The sequence below is a fragment of the Rhyacophila brunnea genome, unplaced genomic scaffold (assembly GCF_057557595.1).
Source record: "Rhyacophila brunnea isolate RB1 unplaced genomic scaffold, BYU_Rbru_1.0 scaffold_1, whole genome shotgun sequence".
Lineage (NCBI taxonomy): Eukaryota > Metazoa > Arthropoda > Insecta > Trichoptera > Rhyacophilidae > Rhyacophila > Rhyacophila brunnea.
In genome coordinates this window covers 6028844-6039200 of record NW_028232751.1, presented here as the reverse complement: position 1 = coordinate 6039200, position 10357 = coordinate 6028844, and the positions used below count along the sequence as shown (strand labels likewise).

Genomic DNA, 10357 nt, shown 5'->3' with positions numbered 1-10357 from the left:
TTTATTTTATATTTTAATACATCCATTGGAATGACAGAGATGTCGAGTATTGATACACAATTAAAAATTGTATCGTACAACCACATTATTAAAAATAATAAAAATGTTGAAGGAAAATAGCGCCTCAAGCGACTTCTTTTACTATTAAAGCAAATTTGTGATGTGTGTTTATCTCATTTATCCGGTCGACTCGCCTCGCCGGGACCCTCCTGAGCCCGGGCCCCCAGGCTAGAGCCCTGTCAGCAGTGTCAGTCCCCCATTGTTCTGGAGAATAATACTCTGTCATAGAAGATGGAGCCTACAGAAGGTTTTCAACCGATTAACGAACGCTGATGAGTTTTGTTTTACAAATGCAATGCTAAGAAAATCAACAATTCCTTCAATTTCAGGTTTTCACATACATACCTACCTACAATATTTTTATAGGCACACAATATAGTTGTATAGTTTCACAATATAGGTATAGTCTGTATAGATGCATCCTCACAATTCCTTGGACTGACCGGGTGACAAATGTTGAAGTTCTCAATCGAATGGGGAAGGACAGAGAAGATCTACGTAGAATCAAAGCCAGGAAACTACAGTACCTCGGCCACATTATGAGAGGACAAAGATACAGCATACCCAACTTGTCATTCAAGGAAAGATCAATGGTAATCGCAGCAGAGGACGACGCCGCATTTCGTGGCTTAAGAACCTCCGTGAATGGTACGAGTGCAGCTCCACTGAACTGTTCCGGGTAGCAGACGACAAATCCAAGATCGCCTTGATGGTGGCTAACCTCCGCTAGGGGATGGCACAATAAGAAAAAGAATAATTTTGAAAGGTTTTTTCTGGACGTAAAATATATGTTTTTTCCTGTTAATCATGATTTTTGCTGTCCGGAGTGTCTGGAATACATTCATCTCAAAGAGAGTAGGTACCTAGACGTTGGACAATCGCTTTGCTTCATTTCGAATCAATCTGGATAATGAAGGTTCTACCATACCTACTGTCTATACTATTAATATCGGCAATAGATATCCGTTATCCACTGACTTCTATACAGATTGTTTTTGGTGACACAGGTTTTGATTTTCGGCATCTTCAGGCTGTATAAATAGATACCTATGTAAAATATATCGATATAAAACCGCAAGATGGCGAAAAGCGACATCTGGGTGCCTAAAAATTTAAAAATAATTCAATTTTGTTATCATATCATTTTTTTAATGCTTCGGTATTTTCATTGTATTTTTTTTCAATTGAATAAAGTAATGTAGAAAAAAATCACATTAGTAGGTACTAATAAATGTTTTAAAATGTTGCAATGCAAAATTATTTATTTACTCCGCTAAAAATCAGATTTTGTACCTACTAAAAATAACTGGCAACGCCGGTTGGCAACACTCATTACACTACTCAAGCAGTGTTGCTAACTGTACTATAATTATAGTATCTGTACTATAATTTTGGTTCACGTACTATGTAGCATATTAAAAGGCCCAAAATACTATAATTTTGAATATCGAAAAAAATACGCAAAAAGTATAAATTCGTTCAAAGTACCATAATTTTGCAATACAAGCAAATTTGGCGAAACAAGAAAAAAGAGGTAAAAAGGCCTTTGACTTTAGCATTTTTGGTCAGAAGAGGTAGGTACCTAAATAAAAAACTCCTCGGAATTTCTCAAATTTGCCGTTATTTTACTATGCTTTTATTAGCTCGTATTCTTGTTTGTCTAGTACGAATTTTTTCTTGTGTGTCCAGTACAATTTTTTTCTTATTTGTCCAAGATTTGTATTGGACGATTGAAGATTTTTAACTACCTTCCCGACTAGCAAGAGACATTTGAAACGTTTAGAATATATATCAGAACACGACGACAATGCATTATTTTAATACTTTTAGCCATTTTTAAGCAGAATTGAATTAATTTTCAGTTAATTCTGTTTTGTATGGAAAGTTATTTCGGAAAAAAATCGTAAAAAGCTGAACACTATTATTGGTTGCTAAAGCCTCAATTACATTGAGCTTCTTTACGAGCTGTTTATTGGCGAATTTAAAAGCGGGCGATTCAGCTACTGCGATTTGATGATTACACACAAAACTTTCCATTCGCTGAGAAGCCACAAGCCAGTGACTATTTTGACGGAACGTAGTTCGTTTTTTTACCGGGAGGTTGGTACTGCGCTCTACTGCGCAGACGCAGTAGGCCCACACGCCGGCGTGTAGCGTGTAAAGTTGACCGGCTTTCAACTTTTCTCGGTAGAGTGTTTACAACCTGCTTATTAGCTTATTCGATGATTACACTGGGCGACTTTACAGACAGAACGTAAATTCGCCAAAAAACAGCTCGTAAAGAAACTCAATGTAATTGAGGTTTAAGGGTGTCCTAGCAACTAAATTATTAATATATACGTGCGTTACTATGGAAATTAATATGAAATGTCAAAATGACATTTTAGTATTCTATATTTATTCAGTATTTCTATCATATAGTACAAAAAAAAAGTATTTATTAATACATAGAATTGTCAAGTTTATATGATTCAACAGAAAATTTAAAAACGTGGTATATAAAAAGTTCTTTTTATCTTGTAATTATTTATTAGTGAAAACAAAAATCCTATACATTTTCAACAGATGACAAGGCGTACTATAGTTTTTGCGGAAATATTACGATTTCTTGCACCGCGTACTGTAATCGGTGACAAAAAGATGCCAGCACTGTAGTCAGTGTTGCCTTATCTACTGAAATTTCAGTACATCTACTGATATTTTCTGCCAATACACTGATTTTTTGATTTTTTTTTCGAAATTCAAGAAATCGACTGATATTTGTGTTTTTCCATAATTGTTAGTAAACTGATGGTTTTTTTTATAATAAACGTGAAATTATTTACGCACGCCATTTTTGATATATGACACATGTGTGACTACATTGTAATTCTACACAAGAGCGCCATTTTACCCACTAACATAATCACTGTTTATAAAAAATGAATATTATTAGTTATTCTAATTAGTCTTAAATTTCCAAAATCTACTGATATTTTATGGAATCTACTGAATAATTATTTGTCAAAATCTACTGATGTTTTAAATTTTGACTTGGCATTGGCAACACTGGTCAAGTCAAAACGCCATCATGGCCCGCACGGATTGTTATTATCATGTTGAATCGCGATGTTATAATTATTTTTGTAAAGTGTTAATATTATTTTGTGTGTAAATGAATTTGTGTGAAAAATAGTGCCAAAAATGTGTATCGTGCTATCTATATTGGATTAATAGGAGGTTTAATTGATTCGGTAAGACAAAATAAAGAATTAATCGCTTTGTAAGGTTATCGTATCTCCGCGCTACACCAACACACCTACCTACCAACTCAAGCTCAACAGAACCATCACATTTTGACATTACACTCTATGACTAATGGGCTATTAGCCGTTGTAATCTATAAATAAGGTCTTATTTAAATTTATTGAGTTATTGAACAAGAAACTACACACCATGTTACACATACATACCTTTTTTGTTACAAAGTATCATTGTGTTGACTACTCATTTTTTAATTGGTTTCAATCCCAAGAGGATATTTTGACACATCCAAACTTCGTGTATGAATATCCTCAGATTTATAAAATAATGTACGGTTACTTTTTAAACGTTACGTTATGTAATAATAAATAGGAAAGTAGGCTTTGATGATGTGTTACCTGACAAGAAAGGAAAGCAAAAGCTGCTATTGTGTGTATTGCATTCAAAAAACAAACGATGTTTATGGCACGAAGACACTTACGGGATGGCTATTTAAATCTAATACCTACATAATATAACACGAAATTTGTAAAAAAAAAATGGTAATAATTAAAATAAATTAAATTAAAGAGTGACCAGCACTATTTCCTTCAACATTTAATATTCATTTTAATTTATCAAACTTAATTAGGTAGGTACCTATCTATATAAATAGGTAGTTTAATAATGTTAAATAATCAGGGCCGTAGCGAGGGGTACAGCCGCCTGCACGCAGCGAAAATATACTCACACTTAGTTCAGTCTACCAATAAATCCAACCTTACAGCAATCCGGTAATATTATGCTAGTTAAATGTCGACTTTCAGACGCGCACACGGGTAAAATCATAGAGGTATTAAATAAAAAGAGGGGCAAGCAATCGGCTTTCTCAAACTACTGAATGAAGCAGGCTAACAATATCCGCCAACGAGAAATAGCGACGCGATAAAAAAAATGCACGACATCATGTAGGATTTACTTTGGTCATCATAGCGTACCCATATAATATAATATTAACGTGGAATTTTTGCCGCAAATTGATTACCAGTCTGCCTCACCATACTTTTTTTACCATACTTGCCTGTTTCACGATACTTTCATATAACCTGCCGCCCCTAGGGTAAAATAGTATGGTGTCGAAAAAAATTGCATAGGTAATAATTTATTTTATATTATTTAAGGGTTGGAAGGGCACTAACTTCACCATTTACCCCGCCTACTACTTTTCCTAGTAGGTACATTTTCCATAACCAGATACTTCGAACCTTGAGTCTTGTTTGGTGACACTGTGGGAGGGGGGGGGGGGGGTCCGAACAGAAACATTTTATTCTGCTACTTATTTGTAGGTATATTGAGGTTACACACTGTAGTTAAGCAATACTCGTAAATTACCAATCATCAACATAGCGCATATTAATTATTATTAAGATATTAAGAACACTATTTATATAAAGACGCCTGTTAAATTGTAAGTATCTAAATATTAAATAAAATAATATAACTATTTACCTAAATACTTTTGTAGGGCTACTTGTAGAGAAGAACTTATCTGAATTATAATATATAGGTAGGTAGTGATAGTTACGAATGAACCACTCATCAAGACCACCGAGACAAAGGTGGTACGTGACCGACCTCTAGTATGGCCGCCCGTGTGCCCCGCACATGTTACATATAGAGGGATGGTCACTCATGCTCCTAACGATATGACAATAAAAAAAATACAAAGGTCACAACAAAACATTGATTCACTGTATACGTATTCGTAACATGTGATATTTGATATAACCAAAGCGTTGGAGCGGACACTTTTTTGAGTTGCTCCGCTCCGGGACCTAACACTTGCTCCGGCTCCGCTCCAGGGTCTGCTCCGCTCCGGATAAAAAGTTTTAATAAGTATTATAATGTAATGAACACCTACGATGGCCGCGTCGCTTAAGCGCCGGTCTATAGTATCGAGGGTCCCAGTTTCGAATCCTGGGTCTGGCAAGTACACAATATATTGTTTTTCAATCTGTGTATGAGTCAGAGTATGGACCTAATAGGTTGAGCAAGTGGCTGACATCCATTTCTCGTAAAAATAAAATCTGTTAATACACACCTCCACTCTGTGAAGGCCCAGCAGGCTATTAGGATCGGACATGGTAGAAAGAAAAAAGGAGAAGAATGTACCTATAGAAATGATAAAAAAATAAAAAAGGAAGTAGTTTTAAAATAATCGTCATTTTCATTATTAATTCTATTAAACAAAACCGACAGCAAATCGTCTTCTCATTATTTGTCTCTTCTGTCAAAAAAGTGAGGTTATTTATCATTCGGCAGTGTTGTCATATTTCAAATAATTCCAGTGTTGCAAAGTGTCAAAATATACTATTTTCATTGGATTTTAGGACGAAAATTTAAAAATAAAAAAAAAACATCCAGAGCAGTGGAGCACTACAAATTTTCAGTGCTCCGGCTCCGCTCCTGCTCCAGGTAAAATCCCATTGCTCCAGTGCTCCGTGCTCCTGCTCCGAGCTCCGCTTCAACGCTCTGGATACAACAAATCAAAGAAAGTTAAATCGCACCTACTCATTGCAATTTAATAAGGTACATAGGTACCTGCATTTATTAATTATTAGAATTCTTTCTCCAATATTACACTAACCATATTTATTTTTCATATCTGCAAGTTGATCTGAAACTCAGAGAATCTTAAAAAAAGTGATCTAAATTAACTAATGACTAAAATGACTAATTTTTAATTAAGATGTGAATCAAGATTATATCGTATTAGGTTTTTTTGGTTGTATCGTGTGTTCTTTCTTATCCCTTATTACCTCGACCTATCGGGCTCTTTTGATCAGTACTCCGCAACCTTTTCTCACCCACGGCCAATGACATTAATATGGACGAATCATCTGGAAAAGAAAATGACACTCACTTTATTGTCGGGTCTGCCGAATGGCATAATCTCTTCTAACGCCATTACAATAAAGGTGAAATTGCTATAAATTCCTGATGCTTTTTGTTGAGTCTGCCGAATGGTTCGGTTCGAACTGGTTCGCTCAAATGAACATTGGCATTAGAAACACTGCTCTAACGCCATTACAATAAAGGTCATATTGCTATAAATTCCCGATGCGTGATATCGCATAATGGAAATTGCGTGACGTCTACCTATACATGCGAATGCGCGAATTTACTTGCTAGCTACTGTATTGAGTGCGTCGTCCATTAATAATGTCATTGCCCACGGCACACCAAAGGTCTTCCCAGGATTCCGGTGCACAGATGTGTTAGTTTTTTAAAATTCAATTACATTAAACACTGCGAAAACCAACCCATATAGATAATAGTAAAAAAAATAATCGTCTATCTATAAAATATCTACAATTATTCCATTAATTAACCATACAATAATTTAGGATATTTTATAGATAGAATAATAATATGTTTTATCTACTATGGTTTGGTTTAGGCAGAGCTTGATGAATTAAAAAAAAAAACCAACAGCATTTGTGTAATATGTATTTTTAATTCACCGAAAACAAATAAGTTTGAATGAAAAAGTGTGCGCTATGTATTTTGTCGAATTGTCCATAACATACCAAAACAATTATGGTTTGGTTAACTAAGGTTTGATTGTAGTTTTATTTCAATAAACAAATACGAATAACTGACAAAGGTTAATGTGAATTATTTATGTCAGATCTTAACAGCCTACCTCCACCCTTCGCCACTGATATATTATTTTATATTAGACTTTTTAATATGACTGTCGAGGAATAAAACAAAATTACTAATGTTCTTCAAATGTGTCAAAAATATGTCATTCATTGCCTTCTGAGTCATGTGACTACTTTATTCTAATAGCATAGCCATAAAACATTTTCAGACTACATACGAGTGGCGTTCATTATAAATTATATCTACATATCGATACACGCACGCAACGCATGTTCACTAATTCTGCAATGCAGTGACGTCCCGTGGGGGTAGACAGATTGAGCGTCGCTTGGGGGCGGCAGTTACTCGAAGGGCGGCAAATCGAGGAGAATCATTTAGTATATAGACATACTTAGCTAAAATTATTTTGTTTACATGTTGTACCTACCTACAATAATAGCTTAGTAAAAATGGTGTGGAAATAATAAATCTGTGTATTGCTAAATGGTACAAACCAAATGTGTCAGAATATCAACCATAATACAGATTCTATATAATATGGAACCTCAGACTCTGATAATTTAGATATATTTATTCGCTTTTTATACCTATCTAAATTGAATTTAAGTACAGTATAACCCCTAGTTTACGTTTTTTAAGGGACTGAAGAAAAAAAACCTAATTGGAGGGAAAATGTAAAAGGGGGGTATTGAAAAAAAGAACATTTAAATTTTATGTTTCTAAAAAATAACGTTTTATTAAAAAACAACATTCAATTTAAATTTTTATTGAATTTTTTTTTATTTTTTATTAAAAAAATCATGTACCTATATTAGTTTGTTGCATTTTTGTTATGTAATTCTCACCTTACGCCAATCGAATGTCACGACCCAATCATTGTTAAGCGCGCGTAACTCGCATATTTTGAATATTTCCGACGTAAATCGCGGGAAAGAAAAACGTAAATTCGGGTATAAATGTACTGAAATACATTGGGACTGAAAAAATTACACGCAATTGCCGGGAAAACGTGAATTCCGGGCACGTAAAAACGAGGTTATGCTGTAGTATGTTTTAGTGGTATAATAGGTATTTTGTTAGTAATGTTTATTAGATATTGGAGTAGTGAAAGGATGATAAAAAATACTGGTACTGTTCGGTTATACGGAATACAGCGGAAAACGCATTTTGAAAATAGCCGATAAACTGGATTATTTGTTAGGTTAACCTAACCAAACCTAAACTAACAAATAATCCAGTTTATCGGCTATTTTCAAAATGCGTTTTCCGCTGTATTCCGTGTAACCGAGCAGTACCAAAATACTGTATGAAAATGGGGCGGCATTTTGACTAGGGACGTCACTGCTGCAATGACGTTTTCATTTCGAAATAAAATATTTATATTATTCTAAAAATTAGACCCTAATCGACTACCTTATCAGCTTAACACTTTAAAAACGCTGTTTTTTTTCAAAATTCGGAATAGAAAATAAAAAGGAACCATCTGCCAGGTAACACTGCGGGTTTATAGGTGGCTTACCTGCTGAAACCCGTGTTCCTCGAAATGTGCACTGACACCGGCGTGCTCTCCTTCTCGAAAAGAAACAGTACACTTTACTTGAGCTTTCCATGCACAATACAGATAATAAATAGAATACCGATAGGCTATATTCAATACGCCGCATCTTGATGCAGGGTCTTGAATGCGTGAGTGTCCTACGAAAATGAAGCACGCATTATGCACGTGCAATAGTGTGTGTAATACACCAACATTAAATGAGCGTAAATGCATAAACCGAGAGCAGTTTTTAGTATTCGACGTAAAACGTATTCTTAACACGTGTGTAAGTTTAACTCGGATTCTTCCTTACTCGAGTCGGTTACCTGCTTCGCCTTACCCGTTACGTACTTATTTCAGTTCCCATTATTTCTGAGTTCCCTGTTTCCATGACTTTTATACTTGATAAGATAACTCTCCTGTTACGATTAGGTATTTTAAGTAACATGAACTCAATGCATGGCTGAAGCTAAATAGGATAAAGTCTTCCTTATCAGATATCACAGAAGACTTTTTGTTTGGCAGATTTTTTCACCGTGACTTTTTAAGGGTGGGGAAATCTAACACTTCCACTGTCGGTAGTCAGATGGCAGTAGGGACCATCTTTCATTTTCGAGAATGTTCACGAAAGCAAAAATAAGATTCCAATTTACTCTAGTAAACAAAATAATTGAGTGATATACCTAGGTAGGTACATACAATTTTAGTATTGTTTAACTGTCGGTGTGTTATTTGTTTAGTTTAAGAAAAATAAATAATAATATTCGGTTTAACCGAGATATTTGACAATATAATGCAAATGGCCCCTTTTGCCATCAAAATGTTATTGCAATTTTGTCAGATGTCTGTTTTTGTCTTGTTCAGATTGGTAGTAAAAAAAATATTTTTTTTCATTATTGTGAGATTGTGTATTTGAATCGATATTTTTTAGGTTGTAGAATATATCTATACCAGTGGTTCTCATATGCGCCCACAGTAGCTGCACAAGCCCACCAGAGGACACGCTATTTTCAATTCCAAGCTATACTAAATATTGTTCATAAGGTGCATATTTGATGGTCCGCATGTGATGTACAAATAACGTGCCATCTGTAAAAATCCTCTGAAGTTTCTATGGCAGACGTGCCATATAGGTAGTACGTTATTTTTTTACATTTTCAGAAGGCTCTTTCGGCATTTTTAGTGTTTGTAGTGCACTTGCAGATATTGTGTCCTTTTGTCACATTGAAGATTAATACATTTCAAAGCTTTTCAAACAGAAAAATTTTCTCTCTAAAAAGTTCTCCTGATAGAATTGCCAATTACCGTTCTAAAATTCTTTTAGTACCTATTTACGGGAAATATCCCGTACTGACCTTAGGCATGTCAAGGAATATTCAGGAGGTACTTAGTCTGCCTGCCAAAACTATACCTTCTACTTTCTTGCATAATATTTCTTCGGATGTTGCTTTCACCGGTGTCACAGTGTGAGGGATGTCTTTATAAAACCCTTAAGTCCAATGTTCCCTGTAAGGTATGTGCGTGTGCGCGCGCACACCTACCAAAACGTGTCCGCACACATGTTTTCATCCCCGCACGGGCCTCACACAAAAATATTGTAAAAGAAAGTTTCCTTTGCCAGATTTTAGTTTTGCTCGAATGCACGAAACCATCACATGCACAATTCATTGACTCATTTCTCGGAAGACGAAGGTCAAGTGCGACTAAGTTTTAATGAAAATTTGAATGTGTGTGTTTGTGGGGGGGGGGGGGGTGCACATTTACCGCACCGGGTGACGACCTGTCACTGATGGGTGACACCAACCCTAGTTACGCCTCTGCTCAGATGCGTTACTGATCCGCACACACAATAGAAAAATTAGAGGGAAC

The 10357-nt window shown here is 35.3% G+C and overlaps 1 protein-coding gene across 1 annotated transcript in view; it reads left to right on the top strand.

The window, feature by feature from the left end:
• The first annotated feature begins 3110 nt into the window (after positions 1 to 3110).
• The window catches only part of trio (trio Rho guanine nucleotide exchange factor), a 627840-nt gene continuing 620593 nt past the window's right edge, over positions 3111 to 10357 (top strand). Inside the window, exon 1 of the mRNA XM_085940798.1 lies at positions 3111 to 3293. The gene's annotated coding sequence lies outside the window, so the exon portion shown is untranslated. The remainder of the gene's footprint in view (positions 3294 to 10357) is intronic.